Here is a 7,368-nt window from a genome sequence, read left to right on the forward strand (position 1 = left end):
GCGACAATAGTGATCTTGACAAGGTGCATGAAGCTTATCCAAAAGATATGGAAATGTATGCACAGCATTCATGGGAGCAAAAGCAAGAGTATGATCAATGCAACCACGATGCAAAATGATGTCATAATGAGACGATTTATCAATAGCGTGAAGATGGTAATGGATGCTCAATGTGATGTCATCATGCAATTGATGGTAGGCAATAAGATCATGATGTATGAATATGCAATCAAGGTAGATCACAACAAATTTGCTAAGAAAATGCACAAGCTCATATATCATGGATGACATTGGAATACAAGATGCAAAAAGGCAATCATAATGTGAGTCAGTCCATGCATAAGATGCAAATTTGTCATGTGTATGATATGTCCAATGAGCATGACATGTGTGAGCACAATCAAAAAATATGTAGGTGTTGGTGTACCAATGCTCAATGCCGGGGCATGAGTGGAGGTTGGAAGGTGCTTCCAATAAGTCTGAGCGCTCATCAATGTGAAGGTCCATAGAGCCAATCTTCAATGTCGCTCCTCCGTTCGTGAGATGTATCATGTAGACAACAAGAAGGAAACAACAATGAAAGAGTGACCCATCCAATATGCATATTTGAGGATGGCTCAAAGGGAAGGAGTTCACCTTTAGGAGATTCTCACAAATATTGGTGTTGCACATCGTGTATGCCTTCACATGACCAAATTATCTCATGATGGTATCGCCTTGTGAATCCTTCAAAATGAAAGAACATGACAAACACTTGGAAAAACAAATGAGGTTAGCGGAGATGCAAAACCTATCATTCATGTGGTAAAATACCCAACAAGTGGATGCATCATGCTCATCATAAGAAAGGACAAGGGAGCATTTCATAGTATGGAGGCATATGATGCGAGAACAACCAAATACAATAGGCTCAATCAAGCAAGCATGCATCACAGGTAAAGTGTCCAAGTCTCCACGATCAATAAGCATAAATGCAACAATTGGAGGCAAGTGACAATGAACAAAATATATCATGTGAGAGACATGAACATATACGTCATCAACCCAAGAAAGTAAGTAATAATGGAACATGGGTGATGCGACAAAGCAAGCAATCATACAAATCAAGTGGTGTTAGCTAGTAGTGCGAAGATGCAACATACTAGAGGGAATCATAGCAAGCATGTCATGGGTGCAAATAGTGTGCATGAATAATTCACACGACATAGCACAAGCATGAAAGGGGGATATGAGCAAAATAGCATCAATAGCATGAGGCACATGATAAACATGGCAATAGCAACAAGGATCTCCACCAAGCATGCAAATACACATAGGAGTAGCATAATGGTGAATCATGGGTAGATGCAAGCAAGGGTCACAATTGCATGGCAAAGGCATAGAAGCAAACATAGCATGCAAAGTGAACACGGTAAAATGAGCATGAAGCGATAAGCGGTATATAGCCCATAGTTGTGTGAGAGCCAAGTGAGAGAGATGCGCATAGTCGTTGCGCGAAGAGAGTGGTGGGAAGGATAGTTCACGGGATTCCAAGTCATGTTTGCTCTCAAGAGCTCGTTTCGTCAACTCTTGGGATTGAGAGGTTGACGAGTATACGTGAGTACCTACACAAAACAAAGACAAAGGGAAAATTGTGTGTGCATGGTAGATGTACACATCATCCATCATGATGCGCATGTGCAAGTGTTGGTTAGCACAAAATAGCCAATGCTCAAATAAATGAGATGCGTGATATAGAAACATGTCATCCATCATGATAGGTTTTTTGTTATGTATATCATAATAGAGACTCAAATTGTGTAATGCATCACAAGAAATATGTAGAGCATTGTTATTCATGTAATGCATAAGGTGCAAGCAATTATGAGAATCATGCAATGTATGGAATGCATCAAAATATCCTAATATGTATGAGGAAACTATGGGGGTCTCCTCATGGTCATTAGTGGAAACATCACATGGAGAATATTGACAACATCCAAAACAATGCATATTTGGAACAATGTGATCATGGCATGGCATATTAGATGAATTTCCCAAATCATGTAAAGGAAGCATGGCAAGATCATCACAGGAAAAACAAAAGCCAATTACCATCATCTTGTCATCTACGCCGTAAGTGCAAATAGGATTTATTTTAATGGGACATGCATAGTTACTATGTTGAGATTGAATATGGGAGATCTCGCTCATAGCATATGACAAGGTTAATGGATTGTCAAACATGATGTGACCAAAAGAATTTTCACATGATATCCTATGTAGCATGGCATCACAACTAGGCAAATCAACATGCTCATCATCATATTCATCATAAATGGGTAAGTCATGACATGAATAATTCGTACTAGCATGAAGCATGGGAATAGGTGGATCAACATCATGCACACAATCGTTGGTAAAATAGTCCACTAGTGGGACAAGAGAAGCACCATCACCTATGTTACCTTTTGATCATTGATCATGTGTTGTAGGTGAGGTGTCGAAAACCGAGTCGTGGTCATCTTCATCTTGATGGAACCATGTGGGGGGTGCATCATCGTTCACCATGGCCATCGCTGTCTCCATTGGAGGCACGGACTTGTCGAGGATAGGCGTGTCGTCATGTAGGAGACCTAGCACCAAAGAAGAAAACACATTCGGAGTAGAGGTTAAGTCGTTAGAAATCATAGTGGCCTCACGTGCCGTGTCAACTACCTCACTCACTAAGTGTTGTTGCTCACTCACTCCCTCTTGGATGCTCTCACTCATATGGTTGGTGGAGTCACTCATATGGTTGGTGGAGTCACTCAAATGGCTCTCAAGTGTGGGGCTAGTGGTGGTCACACTCATCCTCTCATAGGAAATGCTCTCAATGTCACGTGTGGTGGAGTCACTCATGTCACTCATGTGGTGGTGGCTCTCCTCACATGGCAACTGGGGCATCTCGGCATATGTTGGTGTCGGAGAGATGTAGGTGCAAATGTCTCCATGCTCAATCATGTCGTAGTCGTAGCCGTGGATGAAGGCCAAAGATGGCACATCATCACTCTCCTCTAAGACCAAAGGTAAGGTCTCCTGTGCGGTCTCATAACTTGACTCGGAGTATGAGTCCAATATGGGCGTCGTCTTCATGTTGTTAAAGAGGTTCATGTGCGTCGTCATGGTCGAAGGGGATGGCCCTTGCTTGACCGTCTTGTCACCGTATTGTTGTTGGAGGCCCATACGATGTGGGACCTCGTAGCTTGTCTCCATGACCGAAGGGAAATTCCCATGCTCGGCCATCTTCTTTGAGGGGCTTCCGAAGATGGAAGTGTCGCCCTCGCTCGTAGGTGGTCGCCTTGTACTTGAAGATGTCGATGTAATTGAACTCATGGGAAGTAGGCGAAGATGTCGTACGTCCGAAGGAGAAGATGCCTTGAGAACACTTGGCGAAGATGCCGAAGTGGTGGTGGTATTAGCCATAGCGTGCTCTTGGTGGTGCTTGTCTCGCGGTCTTCTCTTGTGCTCTCGAAGCTTGGCCTTGGCGTGAAGTAGGGCTTGTAGGGACTTGTAGTTTTGCACTTTTGGAGCATCATCACGATGATGGTGTCGTTGTCGTGCTTGAGCTCGTAGTAGATGTCGTTCGTCATCGTCGTGCACATGTTGCTTGGAGGTGACTTACCCTTCATGACGATGTGGATCACGAACGTGATGTTGGTCGTCATGGAGATGTGGACATGGACGACTTGCGCTTGCATCGCTTGGGCGCTCTGAAGATGATTGACTTGCTCGTCGCCGCCTTGAAGATGATGAAGGGGAGGAAGACTTGATCAAGGCCCGAATCTCCTCCATCCTTGCATCTTGCTCCTCCTTTTGTGCGAAAAGCTTGTTGTCGATGTAGACCCTTTTCCTCTCTTCGGAGTGGCGAATGTCGATGGAGAGGTTCTCGATGCGCTCTCGCAATCTTGATTGTGCACCTTGCATTTGTCATTGTAGGTCGAAGATTGACGCTTTGGTGATGTAGTTGTTCACGCCGTCGTTGTTGTGGAAGACCGGAGATGAAATGCCTTGCCTATCCATCACTCCAAGAGAAAAATGTGAGTGGTAGAAAGAGAAGAACGAATACCAAATGTACCTTGACCGAAGTTGAAAGTGGATCAATGATCACTCCAATGAGGACAAGGAAATAGCACAATTGGTACCAATTCTTGTCGGTTTCTCACACCTACACAAGTAAGGCTTATGGTGGAGCTCGGTGAGGATAGTGGCACAAAAATTTAATGTAAAATGTTAGCAAGAGTCAATAATGTTGAAAGAGATTCACAAATTCTCAAGTGAAACAAGTAGACCGATAGCATTGAATGGCACACGGAAACACACACACGGATAGATAAATCGGGTCGTGCAACCAAGGATGGGCACAAAATGTGGAATCCACGGAAAACGCTCGTGTTGCACAACTCAAGAGAGACGCTAGCATGATTGCTCAATAGGCGGATACGACACTTGTGCACAACCTATAAGATGCAAAATGTATGAACTTTCTATCCCAAGTATGCTATGTGTATGATGTTCCGGTGGTATGATCCAAGATGATCGGATATGACAATCTTATGCAGTGGGGTATGATGCTATGGCACTTGCTTACAAGCTTCTTTGCGCTTTCTCTTCTTTGCTTAAAAGCTTATTCTATTCTTTTTTTTGTATGGCCACAATGCGGAATGCACAAACCAAGATAGCGATTGGGTATATGCGGGAACAAACTTGAGGCACATGAGATGATATGATACCAATATGATATGGTATGTATGGAATGTATGGTGTAGATCACTAATGTGCACAAGTAACGTTGCCGGCAATACTCGAATGGCCAGTCTCGATAGGCAAGTAACACAAAATGGGCTAGGGGTTATCAATGCAATGGCAAGGGAATATACAATGGAGGGATACCACGATACCAAGATGATATGGAGGTTACCGTCCGTGGCGATGATGAGTGGCGGTGATCTTGATGGAGATACCAAGATGATGGATACTCGTCCCTAAGTAGACGAAACACCTTAGGAAACAGAAAAACCGCGAACTCAAAATCGCAAATGTCAAATGTCAAATGGTGGTAGTGGGATAGTGGTGATGGTTGCGGAAGCTCAATGGGATTGCGGAAATGCAATGATGGTACGCAATGCGGAAATGGAGGGTAAGGTGGTGTACTATTGCAGCGACCCAACCTCAAACGGTCAAGTCTCTGTGTTTCAGTGTCATCCCTGGATCGGTAATGCTGACACACACAGTACTCGAAGGATTTATAATAGAGTAGGAATCACACACTTATTACATCGAAGGTCTCCAAAAGAGAACTTATTACGATAATATGGCTTAAGGCCATCTAATATGATAACAGTGGAAGGCTTGGAAGATAAAGTGAGTCCATCAACTCCAACGGCATAGTTGAACTGCACGGCAATGACCTAGCGAACCTTACTCCTTGTCTGAAAAGTCTGCAACATGATACGTTGCAGCCCGAAAAACGGGTCAGCACATGGAATATGCTGGTAATGTAACACATTAGAGAAATGGACATAATAATGCTAACACTATATGCAATATGGATGGTGGAGGTTGTATGGTTAATATGTTTTTGCGAAAAGACAATTTTTCCCTACAACAAAGGAATAAGTTTTATTTAACTATCATGGTAGTTGAAACATCATTGAGAAGGTTCCTCCAACTTAATCCCAATTAAAGTAATTCATTAACCCATCCAATTAAATTAGGGTGATGAGATACAATAGGATAATCCAAATACTAGATACTCAACATGTCCATAACCGGGGACACGACTAACCATGATTAGATTGTACACTCTGTAGAGGTTTGCGCACTTTTCCCCACAAGACTCGATCACCCCCGTTGGATTTATCGCACTAGATGGTGTTTGAGAAACGAATGACCAAGACACAGTCTGTCGGAAGCATTAACTATTTACTCTGGGTGGACAGTTACACCTACTTTCCCTCTACATCTGCTAGCCCACCACTGAAAGAGGTCACACAACCTACTCATACTATGCCAGAGCCCATAATGGCTTGTGGCTGCACACGGAAGTTTCTAGCATGAATAGTCTTATGATCCCTTTGAGCCTGGGTGGCGGACTGTAGGATGATCACACAAGTACTCCGGGATATCCTAGGACAACACTCGATTCTCCAGGTGCCCACAAGCAATCCACCCAGATGTATATTAAAGTTGCCACCTTAAGTTAACCAATAATTAACAACTCACATCTGTCATGGATACACTCACCCAACCCACGTCTACGAGCATAGCATAGCAATATAAGCAACGTAGAAGTAACTCTCAAAGGTTTGAATATAAACAGGTGAATAGGTACTACCTCATCTACTTCCCAAACCCACAAGTTATTCAGATCCTAACCATGCAATTGTTTGAGGGTTGATCTAATGCAATAAAACTGGGTAGTAAAGAGGTATGATCAAAGTGTTACTTGCCTTGTTGATGATCCGCAAAACCTAGGGACTCGTAGTAGCACGCTTCACACTCCCGGTGTTCTATCGCAAACAAACAATAGAATACATAAGCAATCAAGCAAAGATGCACGGGTAAAAATCAACTAAGAAGATGTAACAAGAAAGTTCAACTTAAGAACTCCGGTTTGCAAAAAGAATCAAATCAAACAGTGCAACGAAACTCAAACTGCAAAGAAAACAAGATCCGTTTACTAATCTGAACTAAAGTCAAATTTTTACAGTACCAAAATCTTGTTCAAGTTGGTTAAACGGAAAGAGGGTTTCGAGACGAAGATCTAGGTGCTTGAATCGCCTGATTCCGATAAACGAGCGAAAAGAAAAACTAAAACAAAAATCGGATCAGAAATCACGATCGAAAATAATCGCAAAAAACCCAAGAAAAAGAAAAACTAACGAACAGGCTAACGAACAAACGTTCGCTGTCTGCGGCTAATGGGCGAAAACCGCTCGTTAAAACGAACGTACGGACGAACATCCGCTATTTAACCAAACCGAAAAAATGATCTAAACCGATCTAAAGAAATAAACCGAAAATTAAAAAAACAGACCTTGATCTAGGGTTTACCGGAAAAAAACCGGCAAGGAAAAAAACGGCGGCGGCTGGCGCGACTAGGCGGCGCGGCGCCCGGCTAGGGTTTGGGAGGCACCGGCGGGCTGGCGGTGGGGTGGGCTGCAGCTCAGGGCGGCTTGGGCGGCTTATAAGGTCGCCTGGCATGGGGAGTCCGGGCCGGACACGGCCCGTAGGTCGGTTGACTTTTTTGAAAAAAAATAATTCCGTCTCACAGAGAAAGAAAGAAAAGAAATACTACACGGACTCCAAAAATCCCGATATAAATTTTCCCCGTCCTGTAAAAATATG

This window comes from Triticum dicoccoides, chromosome 1A, assembly GCF_002162155.2.
Source record: "Triticum dicoccoides isolate Atlit2015 ecotype Zavitan chromosome 1A, WEW_v2.0, whole genome shotgun sequence".
NCBI classification, from domain to species: Eukaryota; Viridiplantae; Streptophyta; class Magnoliopsida; order Poales; family Poaceae; genus Triticum; species Triticum dicoccoides.